General features: G+C 32.0%; 1 protein-coding gene and 1 long non-coding RNA gene across 8 annotated transcripts in view; one reads left to right on the forward strand and one right to left on the reverse strand.

Annotated features, from left to right (window-relative positions):
* Nucleotides 1-1,779, reverse strand: part of LOC147816939 (uncharacterized) — a 41,651-nt gene extending 39,872 nt beyond the window's left edge. Inside the window, exons 1-2 of one of the 7 annotated variants that reach the window (XR_015429566.1) lie at nucleotides 1,432-1,766; nucleotides 306-495 (exon numbers count right to left, since the gene is read on the reverse strand). This is a non-coding gene — a long non-coding RNA (uncharacterized LOC147816939). Of the gene's footprint in view, nucleotides 1-305 lie in introns of all 7 variants that reach the window. The other 6 variants (XR_015429562.1, XR_015429564.1, XR_015429574.1 and 3 more) reach the window with 6 other exon arrangements.
* Nucleotides 1-19,058, forward strand: part of LOC147816935 (uncharacterized) — a 266,782-nt gene that overhangs the window by 149,006 nt on the left and 98,718 nt on the right. The gene's annotated exons all lie outside the window — the stretch shown is intronic.

Genomic DNA, 19,058 nt, shown 5'->3' on the forward strand with positions numbered 1-19,058 from the left:
ATTATGCATGATTGAAATAATTATGTAGATGGATGTTTAATAAAATATCTTTAATGACAAAAAAGAAACATGTCACTGGTTTTTATAAGTTTTTGCCACATTTCGACAAACAGTTTATTATACTTTTCAACAGGTTTTTGACATGTCGTGTCAAAACCAGCTTTTGATGCAAAAACTAAAACCCTGGATAGTAAATGAAATCTCTCCAGGAATTTTTCCATATCACAAAAACCTGTCGTGCAAACTGCAATTGCCAATGCATTTAATAGATTTTAAAATCTCAATTTAAAGAAAAAAAGATATACAAGCTTGATTGGAGGTCATGAGATATATATCCTTCAAGTTGGTCCTCGTCTGTAATGTGTCCAGTACCTTGTAAACCACTGCCCGGAAGTTGCAAATATTTGGAGATTATTCAGCTACAGATCATGATAGGGAAATCTTCCCATTGCCCAAGAATATATATGTTTTTTTACTTCCGAGTAACACTTTTTCCTAGAGAAATTTCAAAATTAAAACAACTTTTTTTAAAACATCTTATAATTACGATCTAATTGATAATATAGATTGTAATAAAGATTTTCAAGCTATAATAAATCTTTTTCAAATATGTGATAACTAAAATACGAAAATACGGCTTAAAACAGCTGTAATCCTTTAATATTTTACATAAACAATATAAAGACTTTTTTTCAAAAAATTATGATCTAAAGAATTATTCAAATATAATGAATTTTAATTAATACAACTAAATATAACAGGTACACAACTCCAAATCACAAATTTAATTCACAACTACTAATAGCATAGAAATTTTTATAATCATATGTTAAGTATGAATACTTAAACGAAATTTTAAATATAATATACTACTGATATTACACCTACATTTTAGAAAAATTTAAAAATGAAAATTATTACATTTTATATCTTTTAAGAAAATCAATATAGAAATGCATAAAATATTTACTAGTATAATAAATGGTTAAACTGAGCTCAAAAATAATTACCCTTAAAATAAAATCATGAAATACCTATTGCATTTTAATATATTTCACAATGTAAGCTATATTAAAATTTAATTTAGGCCAAGGGTCAGCAAATTAGTAGATAGAAAGAATAAAAAACAAAAGAAGTAACAAAAATTACAAATTGCAATGTGAAACCAAAGCAACTAACAGAAAGCTTACATGTTATTCAAATTAAATGGTTAATTCTATGTAGCTAAACTATAAATAAGTATTCTTTAAATTTGAGTGTTGTAAAATTACCGGAAAATTAAAACATTTTATTATATTTGAAAATGTAAACAGTTTTAAAACTCAATTTAGACCACCGCTGATCATAGTAGTATATAGGAAAGTAAATAAAACACAAGAAACAACAGACATTTCAAATAGTAGATTTGCAAAGTTAAGCTTATGAACTAACTTCATCCAATAACAAAAAGTCAATTTGTTACTGAAATAAAATGGTCAATACTATAATAATTAAGCAATAAAAAGAGTGCTTTTTAATTTAAAGATTTCATGAATTGCTTCATTATGGCAGCAGTAACTGAGAAATACTAATAGTAAATACATAAAATTGTAAATAAAAAAACTTTATTTAAAATAACGGATGTGATATTCTACTGTATTTACTAAAATAAAATTAATATATCTGCCTAGAAATAAAGACAGATGCACAGACAGAACGACTATTAAGAACTAATTTAAGATTTCCAATAACAGCGCTTCGCCTAAGCCTTGAATTTGTTAACCAATCAAATTCAACGATGCGCGCAGTGTTGCCAGAACTTAAGATTAAAAATTAGCGAATGTGAGCTTCAAAAGTAGCGGATTCGAACATTTTGTAGCCCGAAAAACTACGTTATATATATATATATATATATATATATATATATATATATATATATATATATATATATATATATATATATATATATATATATATATATATATATATATATATATATATTTTACTAAATTAAAAAAATAAGTCAAATTTCAATGCTGTAGTTGTAGTTCATTTACGATCGGCGACGGCTGGGAAACATCCGATGATCCAAAGACATGCCATCACAATTTTGAACCCATGCAGAGGTCATGGCACCCCCCGCTTCAGAAGCCCAACGACCTGCACGCGAAGTCGAGGACTTTACGGTAGATCAGTTTAACGAGGACCCATACTGCACGACCTCGGTCCCTACGCAGACTGACCCTCTTGGTCACCCACCCGCGCACTGACCGCAGCCAGGGATGTTCTTTAAATATTTTTATAACCGTCGTTGAACAGCCGACCCAATTTTTTGGGTTTGCGACTGCTAATGTTCAACTCCATAGCCTTGTAATTTTGAATCCAATCCAGAAGACAAGGGAACTCCTGGATCAAGTATTGGGAGAAATTTTGCCTTCGTGGAGAACTTTTTGATGGAACTAACCGGCATTTGCATTACATGGAGAGGAAAACCACGAGAACTCTCACGTTTAGCCTCACGGCAAGGGGACTCAAACCCATGATCCGTCTACCACTGAGGATATTTCACGTCAGCTCTGTGGTCGGTGCAAGCAGGATGCGGAATTCGTATCGACCAACCATCGCCGGGATCTTCAATGTTTGACTTCAATGATCTGCTGGGAACCGTGTCTTAACGATCAGTCCACTGAGGGACTTAAATTTCAATGAGCGGCGTTCATAATTTCGCCAAATTCAATATTTCGTTTTAGCTTAGATTACAGGTCACGCGGTTTTTCCAGATGATAAGCGATTAATAATGGCTAGAGTTTAAGCTTTTTTCCCCCATCATACTAGCCGTGCATTTTTTCATAATATATCTTTGCGTTTTCACGTGATTTAGATGCATAGGTATGGAGAGATTCTGGACTCTGCGCGGCAAAACAAAACAAGAATTCAAAACTAAAGCTGATGCGTTTTCAGAAATAAAAGAAAATATTTTTAAAAAAGATAAAGAAACTGCAAATTTTACAGAATCTCCCATTTTATAATAGGAAAGGAAAATTTGCCAATGATTCGATAAGTAGCATGAAATTCTCTAAGTAGCGCATTTTTAAGATTTGTAGCTTTTGAAAAATAATGAGTAGCCCAAAAAGTAGCGGGTAGCCCAAATTCGATTTGTGTAACGGAGAGTTATAAAAGTAGCCCAATCCGCTACTTGTAGCCCAATCTGGCAAATTCAACGATGCGCGTAGAAATTTGCACCTCAGAACTTGAGAAGGTTACGATGTATTTGCATTTGGGAAAAGGTCGCCTGTTCAATGATTGATGATCATAGTATCTTTTTAAAAATTCGAGTTAACGCCTTTAATTTTAATCCTTTTGTTTTGAAAACCCATCCTTCAAGATATAATTATGATGCGCCATAATCAGAGTGTTTTTTTCGTGATTTATTATTCTTTTGAAATAAAGAGAAATACTTGAATTTTTTTTTTTTTTTTTTATGATAGTGGGGGAAAAAAGTGTTTGTATGCTGGTTTCAATGAATTAAATTTCATTTTACCTTATCGCATAAAAACGAATAAAGAAAAAACAAACTAAAATATGTTAATTTTTCGAGTTGAAAATATTTCTTATATGATTAAAAATAATATTAAAAATTTTATTTATTAATATTCAAGGATTCTATTTTTTCTTTTTTCCTTGAGTGAAATACGAAGAGGTCGAGCTAGATTTATTATTATTATTTTAAGTTTGTTATGAATTCGAAATCCGAGGATTTAAAACATCCAGAACATGCAGTTTGTATCGTAAAAAAGTTTTTATTATGAACTTTCAGAATCCTTTAAAAAAAAATGACCATTAGAAGTCTCAAATTGGTATTTCAGCGATAGAGAGAAAAAGAATTTTTTTTTCTGTCAAAATCGAACCATTATAGGAAGGAAGTTGGTAAAGAAAATATTAAAACCACCTTGAATACGGTTTAAACTTGGTGTTTTTAATAATTGCTTTATAACTCTCCATATTTCTTCTATCAGTGAACCAAGTTTTGATGTTTTCAGACCGACCCCCTCCGGCGGCGATTGATAGCGTTTTCTTTCTTTTTTCCTCTCTATTAAATCCATGACTCCCACTACGCAGACTTTTATGACTTCTATTTTTTAAAAGGGTACTAAAAATATACATCGAGGCAGTTTTTACGTAACAACCTATATTTTGTAGCATTAAATTCTCGATTTGTTTAGGTTAATGCGATAAAATATAAAGATATGCTCGTTTATTTTTCTATTCAGCTAATTGACTATAACAATAAGTTGAATTATTTTATTTTATTTTTATATTATAACCGTCGTTGAACAGTCTACCCAATTTTAGGGTTTACGTTTACTAATGTTCAACTACGTAGCGCAGTAATTTTGAACCCAATCCAGAAGACAAGGAAACTCCTGGATCAAATATTGGGAGAAATTTGCCTTTGTGAGGACTTTTTGATGGAACCAACCCGCATTTGCGTTACATGGAGAGGAAGACACCTCCCACGGTTAGCCTGACGGCTAGGGGATCCGTCTACCACTGAGGATATCTCATATCAGCACTGTGGTCAGTGCAAGCCGGATGCGGAATTCGTATCGACCAGCCATCGACGGGATCGAACCCCGGTTCACCTCATTGGAAGGTGAACGCTCTTACCTCTGAACCATCGCGGCTCAAGTTAAATTATTTAACAGAAATCACTACCGAAGGGCTGGGATAGCCTGGTTGATAGGGCACTGGGCCCATGTTCAAGAGGACGCTGGTTCGAACCCCGCCGGCTAAATACTTCCCGGGCAGTAAATGGTGACTGATGCACGTTAAATCTGTCTAGTCACAAAATCCCCCCATGTCCCCATAACAAATCAAACCTCTGGGGGTACTGATCCAGGAGTTACCTTCTTCTGGATTAGTTCAAAAGTACAAGTCTACGGAGTTGAACATCAGTAGTCGTAAACACAAAACAAAAGTGGGTCGGCTGTTCAACGACGGTTATAACATATAAAAATCACTACCGTAACTTTAAAACTACTCAAACATACACATTGTTCTACTAACTGGTCATGCGTTTTTACTATTTATATCCTAAAGGCAAGGGGTATATACATACCTACTTATCGTAAGTGTGATTAGTTTCTTCAAAAAGTCCTGCACGAAGGCTAGATTTTCGCAATGCTTGACCCAGGAGCTTCCTTGTTTTCTGGGTTGGGATCAAATTTTAAGGCTACAGAATTGAACATTGATATACGTTAACTCAGAAATGTGTTACCCGTTCAACGGTGGTTATGAAATAAAATAACATTCAATTAACCATCAATGTCTTTTCATCTGCTTTCTTTAAAAAAAAAATTTATAAGAAATTCTAATGACACATTATAAGATAAACTTTTCTACAAAATGATCATAATATTGTGAGACACTCAACTCGATTCTTACAAGTTATACCTAATCTTTATTTTTTGTTCAACGCGATAAAAAAGCTTTTTTCTTAATAATTTTTTTACATTAGTTTATCTAATTCAACATTATATGATATTTATTATTTATATTCAAAATAAAAATACTATTTATATGCGGAAATACACCTTGGAAGGATAATATTTTAAAACAATACACTTATCATTGGAAAACCAATTACATTCAATTATCGAAAAAGAAAAACAATTATCATGTTATTTTTTGACAAGCTGATTGCTATTTATCACATGTTATTTGCTAAGAGAAAAAAACAAAACATGCATGTTAGTTAGCATTGTGTGCAAGCATTTTTAGTTAGGAAATGAGTTATTTTAATCACTTCGTTAAAACTTTATGTGTTGAAAAAGGCATTCACGCTACAATACATAAACAATATAACAATTTTAGAAACAAAAAGGCGTATTATAGATCATATTTCACATTTTATTTTTAAATTTTAACTGCATGCTTGTAATGACATTTGTAAGCATAATAACATGTGTACTTATTTTGATGAAAAATATATAAACAGTACAAAAACTAGTTATAAAAATTATTTACTTAAAAATTAAAATTTTTTTTATTGAATTAGCAAGTTTGAAAGGAAGCTATAAAAAAGATAATGGTTTAAATATGGTAACCATGCAAAAAAAAAAAAATTAGAAAAAAAAGATTGAAAAACACAAATGGATAACAAGGGAAGGGAAGGGAGAGGGCGAAAGTCACTTTTTAAATAATTAATAAGTAATCATAAGAATTTTTGCAGCCGTAATTTAAATCTTTTACTTAGTTTCTCATTTTATACATTTTATTCTTTTTTTTTATCCTCCTCAGTTTTTATTTCTTTATATTTTTCACAGTTTTTATAAAATATAACTCAACTAAACTCAAGCACAAACCCGTATTTTCCTTGAAGTAAATGCAATTTTTTTTCGAAGGATTTCGATTCTTCATCATCAAAACATGGAAGGTTGTTGCCCGTAATCTATAAAACACGGGTTCCAAATATTTAGGCTGGTGAGCGATTGAAAGTTTGGGACCCTAATTGTTAGTCACTTTGTGCGTATTTCGTTATTACTTAAAAACTTTTTAAGCAAATCGTAAAATTTATGCACACGATTATAAAATTCCTTTATCCGAAGATAATTCAAAATAAAAAATAATTTTTAATAATTATTTAAACTAATTCAATAATATCCTCCTCAGTTTTGTGTGTAAATTGTGTTTAACAGATGAAAGGACCTCGAGTGCAAAAAGTTAAATTTATTTGCTTTTTTTTTTAAAATCGTTACTTTTAAAAATAGCCGTCATTCAGGTAATTTGCAGCTTCCGTCAGTGGACTGATCGTTAAGACACGGTTCCCAGCAGATCACCGATGTCAAGCATCACTGGCTACGGTCAGTGTGCGGGCGGGTGACCACTTGGATCAGCCTGCGTAGGAACCGAGGGTGTGCGGTATGGTTCTTCGTTAAACTGTTCTATCGTAAAGTGCTCGACGTCGCGTGCAGGTCGTCGGGCTACCGAAGCGGGTGTGCCATGTTTTCTTACGTTTTTACTCGGACGAAAGGAAAAAAAAAAAAAAAAAAAAAAAAAAAATCTGCTTTGATCAGAAGTTTTGCTGTTAGATTGTGGGACTGCAAACGTGTTTTGTGCAATTGTTTATACGATGGTTGCTGAACATAGAAAAAAAAGCGTAAAACAAATGGGACATCACTTCACTGGCTGTTGTAAAATATCAATTTGTGTTGTCACTTTTAAAAACAATCATACAAAGACTATTTAATTTTCTTCATTTGCCCGAGATAACACGGGATAGCAAACTAATAGTGAATTAAATATTTTTTTACAAATAAAAAAATTAAAATTTTAACTTAAAACTTGTTTATTATGTTTTGTTTCAGTTCCTTGCATTTATTATAAAATAAAAAATATGGCTATTTTATGCATTTGTTTCAACAAATATTGGTAGTAGAAGCGGTTAATATATGGGTCATTCTCACGAAAACTATCATTTTTCAGTTCATAAAATCCCAATAAAGTAAAGTGAATAAAAAGCTCTGAAACTTTTTATATTAATAGAAATATGTAATGGCATTATAAAGAAAGTATATATCCTATAAATTATACTTAATGTTTAAATTAATTAATTAATTTCACTGTTTAAAAAGTTTAATTTCACTGTTTAATTTTACTGTTTAATGATATTTTATTTTAATACATGTTTTTTTCTAAGTTACAGCTACCTCAAGTTTGAAAATGATAACATACTAAGTATATCTAACATTTATTATAATTTAGTTTTATATACTTAATACTTTTTAAAGGTTTGGGAAATAAAATTGGCTGGCACGATTGAACAAAAATTTTTTTTTATAATATACTCATCTTGAATCATTCCCTCACTTCAGCATCATTCCCTCACTTTATACACTAGTGAGGAAATGACAAAGTAAATAAAATTTAAAAATAACAGTTAGGGCAAATTAATTTCTGAAATCAATCACATACCGTTATATTGATACAAGAAAGCAACATATAATTATCCACTTTCTCGATGAAGTTGTATTTTATTTTACTCTAAAAAACGACATGAGGGAATGACAAATGTAAAAAATTTTACCTGGTTTGATTCATTCAAAATTAGTCCACAGCAAAGCTTCTTTAAGTTGAAGATGGAAACATACTGCAATTTTGTTCTATGATGCCAGTTATTAACTGCTAAAGTTTTTATTAAAATATTTTTATTCTAAGAAGATAGCAGCTGATAAGAACATTGTTGTGAGGGAGTGACACGAAACACTAGGGACAAAGTTTAAAATAGTGCTGTGTTAATATTTTTATCAGAAATTAAATTTAAGATAGATTTTCTGAATTCTATATTTCAAAAATCTGAAAATCTGAGTCGAAATTTATCCGTTTTGAAGATAATATTCCCTCTTTCCCAAAAAGAATAGTAATTTTTATATATAGAACCCTTTATTCATGCTGAAATGTCAAAAAAAAGGTTTCAAAAAAATAAATATAATAAATAGAAAAAAAATTAATCAGGGACCAGCACCGATCCCCCGACCACCGGGTCAACAAACTTCTTCACCGGCGGCGCTAACAACTACGCCACGGCTCACACGTTGCTTCCACGAATATATAGCCTAAAGAACTTTCTTCCGGTTAATTAACAAAATCTATTTTACCCCATTATGTGCTCCCTAATTAATGTATAAAAATATCCTTTGGTACGATTGTTTGGTATATAAAGCTCTAATTTCTGGCAGAGTTTGAAAATTATAAGTTAATATTAAAGGGAGTTACGGAGTGTGTCGTGTGCGTAGCTTCGGAGTCGAAATTTATCCGTTTTGAAGCTAATATTCCCTCTTTCAAAAAAAGAATAGTTATTTTTATATATAGAACACTTTATTCATGCTGAAATGTCGAAAAAAAGGTTTCAAAAAAATAAAATAAAATAAATAGAAAGAAATATAAACATTGATCCGTGACCAGCACCGAACCCCTGGCCGCCGGGGCAACAAACTCCTCTACCGGCGACGCTAACAACTACGCCACGGCTCACACGCTGCTTCCACGAATATATAGCCTAAAGAACTTCATTCCGGTTAAATAACAAAATCTATTTTGGCTCATTATGTGCTCCCTAATTAATGTATAAAAATATCCCTCGGTACGATTGTTTGGTATATAAAACTCTAATTTCTGGCAGAGTTTGAAAATTATAAGTTAATATTAAAGGGAGTTACGGAGTGAGTCTTGTGCGTAGCTCCGGAGTCGAAATTTATCCGTTTTGAAGCTAATATTCCCTCTTTCATAAAAAGAATAGCTATTTATATATATAGAACAATTTATTCATGCTGAAATGTCGAAAAAAAGGTTTCAAAAAAATAAAATAAAATAAATAGAAAAAAATATAAAAATTGATCCGTGACCAGCACCGAACCCCTGACCACCGGGTCAACAAACTTCTCTACCGGAGACGCTAACAACTACGCCACGGCTTACACGATGCATCCACGAATATATAGCTTAAAGAACTTCCTTCCGGTTAAAAAACAAAATCTATTTCGGCCCATTATATGCTCCCTAATTAATGTATAAAAATTACCTTTGGTACGATTGTTTGGTATATAAAACTCTAATTTCTGGCAGAGTTTGAAAATTATAAGTTAATATTAAAGGATGTTACGGAGTGAGTCGTGTGCGTAGCTCCGGAGTCGAAATTTATCCGTTTTGAAGCTAATATTCCCTCTACACCAAAAAGAATAGTTATTTTTATATATAGAACACTTTATTCATGCTGAAATGTCGAAAAAAAGGTTTCAAAAAATAAAATAAAATAAATAGAAAAAAAAAATAAAAATGAATCCGTCACCAGCACCGAACCCCTGACCACCGAGTCTATAAACTTCTTTACCGATAGCGCAAACAACACCACCACGACTCACACGATGCTTTCACGAACCTATAGCTTAAAGAACTTCCTTCCGGTTAAATAACAAAATCTATTTTGGCCCATTATGTGCTCCCTAATTAATGTATAAAAATATCGTTTGGTACGATTGTTAGGTATATAAAGCTCTAATTTCTGGCAGAGTTTGAAAATTATAAGTTAATATTAAAAGGAGTTACGGAGTGAGTCGCGTGCGTAGCTCCGGAGTCGAAATTTATCCGTTTTGAAGCTAATATTCCCTCTTTCAAAAAAAGAATAGTTATTTTTATATATAGAACACTTTATTCATGCTGAAATGTCGAAAAAAAGGTTTCAAAAAAATAAAATAAAATAAATAGAAAGAAATATAAACATTGATCCGTGACCAGCACCGAACCCCTGGCCGCCGGGTCAACAAACTCCTCTACCGGCGACGCTAACAACTACGCCACGGCTCACACGCTGCTTCCACGAATATATAGCCTAAAGAACTTCATTCCGGTTAAATAACAAAATCTATTTTGGCTCATTATGTGCTCCCTAATTAATGTATAAAAATATCCCTCGGTACGATTGTTTGGTATATAAAACTCTAATTTCTGGCAGAGTTTGAAAATTATAAGTTAATATTAAAGGGAGTTACGGAGTGAGTCTTGTGCGTAGCTCCGGAGTCGAAATTTATCCGTTTTGAAGCTAATATTCCCTCTTTCATAAAAAGAATAGTTATTTATATATATAGAACAATTTATTCATGCTGAAATGTCGAAAAAAAGGTTTCAAAAAAATAAAATAAAATAAATAGAAAAAAATATAAAAATTGATCCGTGACCAGCACCGAACCCCTGACCACCGGTCAACAAACTTCTCTACCGGAGACGCTAACAACTACGCCACGGCTTACACGATGCATCCACGAATATATAGCTTAAAGAACTTCCTTCCGGTTAAAAAACAAAATCTATTTTGGCCCATTATATGCTCCCTAATTAATGTATAAAAATTACCATTGGTACGATTGTTTGGTATATAAAACTCTAATTTCTGGCAGAGTTTGAAAATTATAAGTTAATATTAAAGGATGTTACGGAGTGAGTCGTGTGCGTAGCTCCGGAGTCGAAATTTATCCGTTTTGAAGCTAATATTCCCTCTTTACCAAAAAGAATAGTTATTTTTATATATAGAACACTTTATTCATGCTGAAATGTCGAAAAAAAGGTTTCAAAAAATAAAATAAAATAAATAGAAAAAAAAAATAAAAATGAATCCGTCACCAGCACCGAACCCCTGACCACCGAGTCTATAAACTTCTTTACCGATAGCGCAAACAACACCACCACGACTCACACGATGCTTTCACGAACCTATAGCTTAAAGAACTTCCTTCCGGTTAAATAACAAAATCTATTTTGGCCCATTATGTGCTCCCTAATTAATGTATAAAAATATCGTTTGGTACGATTGTTAGGTATATAAAGCTCTAATTTCTGGCAGAGTTTGAAAATTATAAGTTAATATTAAAAGGAGTTACGGAGTGAGTCGCGTGCGTAGCTCCGGAGTCGAAATTTATCCGTTTTGAAGCTAATATTCCCTCTTTACCAAAAAGAATAGTTATTTTTATCTATAGAACACTTTATTCATGCTGAAATGTCGAAAAAGAGGTTTCAAAAAAATAAAATGAAATAAATAGAAAAAAAAAAAAAAATTACTCCGTGATCAGCACCGAACCCCTGCCCACCGGGTCAACAAACTTCTCTACCGGCGACGCTAACAACTACGCCACGGCTCACACGTTGCTTCCTCGAATATATAGCCTAAAGAACTTTCTTCCGGTTAATTAACAAAATCTATTTTGGCCCATTATGTGCTCCCTAATTAATGTATAAAAATATCCTTTGGTACGATTGTTTGGTATATAAAACTCTAATTTCTGGCAAAGTTTGAAAATTATAACTTAGTATTAAAAGGAGTTACGGAGTGAGTCGTGTGCGTAGCTCCGGAGTCGAAATTTATCCGTTTTGAAGCTAATATTCCCTCTTTCATAAAAAGAATAGTTATTTTTATATATAGAACACTTTATTCATGCTGAAATGTCGAAAAAAAGGTTTCAAAAAAATAAAATAAAATAAATAGAAGGAAAAAAATAAAAATTAATCCGTGACCAGCACCGAACCCCTAACCACCGGGTCAACAAACTTCTCTACCGGCGGCGCTAACAACCACACCACGGCTCGCACGTTGCTACCCCGATTATATAGTTTAAAAAGTGCTTATTTTTTGTTGAAAAATCTGGCTACGCGCCCAGACTCTTGTGAATAAAAATAAAAGTTTACAAGGCGTATTTCCATGTTAGTAGTAGAAAAAATATTGGATTTAGTTCCAAGTAAAATTATGGATACGCGTTTGCAAATTCCAGAGTCATTTAATCTTGCGGATCCTAATTTCAATATCCCAGGAACAGTCGACATTATTCTTTTCATCAGAGTATTTTAATGACGTGATAAAGCCAGCGAAAATAAAAGCTGAAAGTGAAAAAAAACTATTATAAACTCAGTGTTAGTTTACATATAGTGTCTCCTGATTCTATTAACTTAATTCTAGTTATAGCGGTCTAATATGAGGGTCAGATGAATTAAATTCGAATTTGAAAATTTTGGAAGATCGATGAGATTAGAAATGAATTACCTAAAAGTAAGAAAAATTCTACATGCGAAGAACATTACGTGTTAACGCGTAAGAGAGATAAGACGAAAAAATATATAGCTTCCATACCATTTCGGAAGCATTGGTCAGTTTTTGTGAGATTCGAGGTACATAGCTCTTAAGAGACTTGAATCGCTGTGGATTCGTTTGTCTCGTGACCACAAAACTACCTAAAATTATATTTAGACTTTTTGAATGAATATGAAGAATGAGGACATATGACTGAAGTAAGCCAGAGTATTGAACCCAAATCTTCGTATTATATGCCCCATTATGACATTTAGAAGGCTCAAAAGAGCACAACAAAACTACGAATGGTATATAATGCATCGACCTTAACTACCTGATCGAAATTCTCTTAGCTCCATTCGATACAATAGTGGAGTTATTCAGGATGAGATCTTTTTTCGTCGCTAGTGAGATTTAGAAAGCACAGATGTGCGTTCACGGCAAACATTCGTCGTATGCACCGCCTTATTGACATTGAAGAGAATCACAGAAAATAAAAAAGAAATTTGGGGAAAGAGGAGATTGACAAACCCGTTAAGGTGTAGCAGCTAAGCACCGTCTCAAACAGAACTGTTAGTGTCCCATATTTAGCAATTTTAAACGAATTTCCATCCACGAGGGTAAAAATTTTGCATTGGCCGCATAAGTTTTGTGTAATGACCTATACATGGATGACGTATTGACTGGAGCTCCAACATTCAAGACTTAGCAACACTAACTTATAGAGATTCTTAAGACTGCTCAGATGTATTGCACAAGTGGTGTCTGACCACGGTTTGACTGACAGCAAGGGAACTCAAACCTATGATACGTCTACCACTAAGGATATTTTACATCAGCATTGTGGTCGGTGCGAACCGGGTGCGGTATTCGTATCCACCAGCCATTTCTGGGATTCGCACCCAGTTCACCCTCATTGGAAGGCGAATACTCTATCCCTTGAGCCCCCAAAGCTCATTGCAGGTTATTTTATACTTTATAGCCGTCGTTGAACAGCAGACCCAAATTTGAGTTTACGGCTACCAATGTTCAACTCCTTAGCCTTGTAATTTAGAACTCAATCCAGAAGACAAGGAAACTCCTGAATACAGTAGTGGGAGAAATTTGCTTTCGAGGAGAACTTCTTGATGGAACTACCCCGCATCTGCGTTACATGGGGAGGAAAACCACGAAAACGTCCCATGGTTAGCCTGACTCCTACCCATGATCCATCTACCACTGAGGATAAATTACGTAACATTACAGGTTATTAGGGAGAACACAATTACCATTTTAAACTCGGGAGGGGAAAAAACTATATAACTATAAGGAACCTTACTATATACATATTTTCATAGTAGTTTATTGACGTCACGCTTTAGATGAAATAAGCTTTCGAAAAGATTAAACGTGGTTTGATTTACAGATAAATTCATGAAAGTTAAAAAATTAACTGAATGTTTAACTTATGCATGTTTCTAATGTAGCGTACTTTTTTTGTTTATTGCATTTTAAAGTTTTTCTTATTTTTTTATATGTATTTGGAAAAATGATTTTAATAGAAAATCAGCATTCTTTTTTTTTCACCCGTGAGTATTTTGACAGTTAAATTAAAATGACAATAGAATTATTTCCCTAAAAGACAAAATAATTTTCGTTTTTTTCCTCCTTATGCAACAGATTGCCAAACTAAGTTTGGTTCATTCTTTGATTCTTCTCCTTAGTTTAACCTTCAGTTTAAAATTTAGTGATATTGAGTGAAATTTAAAACTGAGTTAAAATTGATATATTTTTAAAATTACCACATTATAAATTTAATCTTTTGAGTGTACTTTGTAATTCTAAGCTCATAAATTTTAAATAGCATGTGTAGGAATTTTAAATCGGTCAACGAGGTTAACAAAATAGCGACTTTGTAAAGAGGAGTTTTTCAAATATATTTATAATTTCAAGATATAACTGTAACAAAATATGAATAATTCTGTTTTTTTTCTTTTTAAAAACGTTGCCTGCCATTTCAAATACGCTTAACAAGTTAAGAAAGCTGCCATTTAAAAATCGTGGCTTTCTGTTCTGAATAACCTTCAATATTTGAAAAATTTAATTTGTGAATTAAAAGCTACAAAGTTTAAATAATTTCATTCTTAGATGAAGTTTTAGACTTTATTAATGCAGTAAATAAATTAGATAGTGTGGGAAAATAAATGGCCTTTTCAATGAATTTTTTTCTTCCTATAATCCTAGAATAATCCTTTCCTATAACTCAATTTTTTTTCCTCTATAATTCTAAAATGTGTGCTCAATTTTAGAATTTTTGTTAAATATGATGTAAAAAAATATGCATCTTGTGGGCCACAAATTAATATTTAGGTTAGGAGATCATTCATAAATGATGTCTCACACATTTTTTTCCAAGTATTTTTCATCCACCCTTTTATCACAAAATGTCACACTCACCCCTACCTCCTCTCGTCACTTACTACATAAAAATATATTTGTAACTCTCAAAATATAAAGCATTATTTTATAGATTGTGTTTCCTATTTTATTTTTAAACAACTATGTGTAACAATAACGTTTGTGAGTACAACAATAATATATATTATTTATAAACTTATTTTGACAAAAAATAAAGTGCTTAAATTTACTGCTTTAAAAAAATTTTTTTAAAGCAAACTACTCTTCCTTATGCTACCCTTCCTTTTTGTTAGTAACTGTCACAATTTCACGAACCCTTTTCCTCCCCTCCATGTGTGACATCATTTAGAGGCACCCCCCATAGGTAGAAACAAAACAATATCGAAATGTTAAATCAATGTTCAATCGCTACGTTTTCTCCAGGGTGCGTATAGCGTTTTCAATAAGTGCTTATTTTTTATTTACGTTATTTAAAAGCCCTTAAAGTTGCTTTTTTTTATCCGGGGTTTGTAAAAAGTGCTTGATTTTCTATCTTTTAAAAGGAGATTTTTTCTTTGTCGTGTCGATTGTTGTTCTAAAATACAAAAAATGCATGATTTTCATAATTTTCTCTGCAAAATTTATCAGAAACTAGTTACTTTATCATGCTTATGTAAAGTCTTATTTTATTAAGCTTATTTTTGTTTCATATGTTTCTAATGTGATTTCTCGTATTTTTACCATTTGTTGTTTTACCTGACCTTACTTTTTATATGTTTTTACCTGTATTTTTGACACTTTTATTGTTGGCTAATTTTACTCATTTAGGTGTTTTAAGCGCTTTTAACTTTTTTTAAAGGATTCTGTTTCATTTTTATCTGTTTGATCTTTTCGAATTAGTAATTTTTTCCTATGAGCATCAATCATTTTGGTTTTGATTTTACTTTGCTGTAATTTGTAATGTTTAGTTCACGGGACAACGGGTGAAACCCTTATCCGAAAACTCCTTCGGGGGTGGGTCGGTTACTATTAGTCTTGTGTAGAGTCCTTGAAAATGATGTTTTTAAATTTTGTTGGTTTTATGTTTATAAATAAAGAACTTTAAAAGATATAAAGAAATAATTTTTATTACTCCACAGATCCTAAATCTGATTTTTTTTTTTTTGGAAAGTGATTAAAAATATCCGTTGAGTGCGTGAAAAATACTTAAACGGTGCTTATTTTTGGCTGAAAAATCTGGCTACTCACCCCTCAATGATAAATCGTAATAAAATAATGTTAAATGGATATTGGAAGGTTAGATAAAAAACATCCAAACCAGTCAGATTGTTGAAAAAATTGTATTGTTTCTTTTTATAATGGCCTTTCAATTCCTCTCTTTTTTTCTATGTCATAGTTTCTCTACAGAGGAGGGGGGGGGGGACTATCGCAGTAGGCGGTGAAGCCCTTCTGCAGGGACCTAATAAGATTGTGGGTGATTAAGAGATGTTATGGATTTTCGGAAAATTTGGAAGATCGATCTAGTCTTTATCTTAATTAAATATACTATTTTTCAAATTTAGAAATTTGTTACTAGAAAACTATAAAGTATGCAAATATTTTTTTGTTTTTAACCCTTTTTATAAAGAATTCTTGAATGTATTGGTAAGATAGTTTATTTGTATAATTTATGTGTTTTTTTCTTTCTTCGTGTGATAATTTAAAGGGATGTTCTCAAATATACTTTACCTCACATTTTTTGTTAACTCATAAAGTATATGTGATTAGATTTTTAAAAATATTTCATTCATAGTAGTACTAATAAAAAAAAAATCAGGCGGTGGATTGCAGGTCTACTTAATAACATTTTTATTATATTGCCGGCATTGAGCAGTAGACGCAATTCTGAGTTTACGACTATCTATGTTCAACTACGTAGCTTTGTAATTTTGAACCCAGCCCAGAAGACAAGAGAACTCATAGATCAAACATTGGGACAAACTAGCTTTCACGGAGGTCTTTTTGATGAAACTAATTTACCTTTGCGTTATAGTGAGAGGAAAACCACGAAAACATCTCACAGTTAGCCCGAAGGCTGAGGTATACTAACCCTTGATCCATGTACCACTGAGGATATCCTACGAGTGCACTGTGTTCGGTGCGAGCCGGGACTGGAATTCGAATCAACCAGCACCTCTGGGTTTCCAAACTAGGGCATCTCATTGAGAGGTGAACGCTCTATCTATCGCAGCTCTGATAAAATTTGTCAAAATTTTTTTTAAATGAAATGTAAGAAAAATATTTAATTAAGTATTTAATTTAAATTTCAAAATGATTCCGCTGAATTTATTTTTACGCAAAAACACTTAAATTATTTACTTATGATAGAACTCCGATGTTAAGCATCACTGGCTGCTGTCAGTGTGCGAGTGGGTAACCACTTTGATCAGCCTGCGTAGGGACCGAGGATGCGCCGTATCGGTCCGCGTTAAGCTATTCTATCATATAGTGCTCGACTTTGTGCGCAGGTTGTCGGTCTACCAAAGCAGGGGAGCCATCCCCTTTGCAGAGGATTAAAATTGCGATGGTATGTCTTCGGATCTTCCTCAGGGATGTTTCCCAGGCCGTCGCCAATAGCCCATCGTGTAGCTCTACTGCGACGTCAATAAAGTACCTACCTGCCTGCATATAAGTTATTTTTACTAAAATTAGCAACAAAAAAAAAACTTTATAGTTTAGCATTTATAGCATTAGCTATAAAATATATTTTCAATTATTTGAAAGAAAGGTTTCAGAAGAGCATCAAAACCAGAATGTTAAACGACTTAATATGGGACTAAAATGTTTATAACTTCAAATTCAAATATTTTTATTTTTCTATAAGCGGGGGCTGAAAAGTTTTTCACTTGTGAAGAGGATGGTGACCCCTCAATGATATATCGCAATAAAATAATGTTAAGCACTCAAAAAATATTTTTTATCATTTTACAAAAAAAAAAAAAAAAAAAAAATCGTAGCCAGGATCTAGGCAGTAATAAAAATAATTTTTTTCTATCGTTTAAAGTTCTTAATTTCTAAACATAAAATCGATAAAATTTATAACCATTTTCAGAAACTTTACGTAATCATGATAAAATAGACAGTGTCTGATAAACATTGCAGAGAAAAGTGTGAAAATCATGAATTTTTTTATAATTTAGAACGACAATCGACAAGGAAAAGAAAAAAAAAATCGCTTTTTAAAAGATAGAAAATTAAGCACTTTTTACAATTCCAGAATGAAAAAGCGAGTTTAAAAGATATTTAAAATCCAACATTTTAAGGGCCTTTAAAAAACGTTAATCAAAAATAAGAAACTTAAAGCACTTTTTAAAAACGCTACGCACCTTGTCTTCGATTAGCTATTAACAAGGTATCATAAATGCAAAATAAAGACTGGTTTATTTTTTCTATTTTCAATTGTTATCGCTTTAAACCAGTGGTTCCTGAACTTTTTTGTCTCGTGGACCCCTTGCCATGTTTTTCGGCTTTGGGTAGACCCCCTGCGTAACTAATATTGATTTTTTGTAAATTCATCAACTTCAAATGTATTTTTGACAGCTGGTATAGAGCTACTCACTGTAAAAAATTTAAATTTCTAACTGTAGTGAAATGAAGTGTGAAAAACTTTAAAAAAAACTCATGTTAACTTTAAATATTTATAAATTAAATTCAAATTAAAACGAAACAAATTAAAATTTAGTATCTGTTATATAAAATAACTAAGCAATAAATAAATGTTTTTAGTGGGAAGGATGAACCTGATGCTTTAATAATAAATTATCAACATTTGGCCAATTTCATATATCAGAAAATATTCCTAATAACATAAATTTAAAAAAATTGTTTACTTCATAGCTACTTTTATAGATTATGTAGAATGTAGATAGATATATGTCTTTATATTATAAGTTAGTAAAATCTAGGTAAATAGGTACTATCAGCGTATGTTGATTATTCCATTCATGAAGTGCCAAAATTAAAGTCACGTTATATGAGATCCACTACCGTTGACTCCCATTTTCATTTCATGGACACCCAATTTTTTTTTTCACTTGACCCCTTTGGGAAT

Source organism: Parasteatoda tepidariorum, chromosome 1 (genome assembly GCF_982258835.1).
Source record: "Parasteatoda tepidariorum strain Cologne lab strain chromosome 1, Ptep-v5.0, whole genome shotgun sequence".
Taxonomy (NCBI): Eukaryota; Metazoa; Arthropoda; class Arachnida; order Araneae; family Theridiidae; genus Parasteatoda; species Parasteatoda tepidariorum.